Source organism: Antrostomus carolinensis, unplaced genomic scaffold (genome assembly GCF_000700745.2).
Source record: "Antrostomus carolinensis isolate BGI_N321 unplaced genomic scaffold, ASM70074v2 scaffold19780, whole genome shotgun sequence".
Taxonomy (NCBI): domain Eukaryota; kingdom Metazoa; phylum Chordata; class Aves; order Caprimulgiformes; family Caprimulgidae; genus Antrostomus; species Antrostomus carolinensis.
The window spans coordinates 8,192-8,453 of record NW_010289314.1 but is presented as its reverse complement, the minus strand read 5'-3'; the positions used below and the strand labels follow the sequence as shown (position 1 = coordinate 8,453).

At 61.5% G+C, this 262-nt stretch overlaps 1 protein-coding gene across 1 annotated transcript in view; it reads left to right on the top strand.

Annotated features, from left to right (window-relative positions):
- Positions 1-262, top strand: part of LOC104526590 (myotubularin-related protein 9-like) — a gene marked incomplete at its 5' end in the record, with an annotated part of 3,543 nt that overhangs the window by 421 nt on the left and 2,860 nt on the right. The gene's annotated exons all lie outside the window — the stretch shown is intronic.

The following is a 262-nucleotide window of genomic DNA, read 5'->3' as shown; positions in this document are numbered from 1 at the left end:
CCCACAAGACACCAGGTTTGGCTTTGAACACGCTCTGGGCTCTGTTAACCCACCCCACAGCACCCGGCTTTGTGCTAAACACCGCAGTGCCCGGCTTCAGACAGACGTGCCACCGGTGCCAGACGAGAGCCAGCGATCCAGCACCAGCACAGCCCTCCTGCTTCATCCCATCAGCTTTTCCAGGGGGAGAGGGCAGCTCGGCACTGTCACACGTCTTTCTGCGTGTCTGTCTGTGTGCACGGACCCACAGCCAGCCCTCACC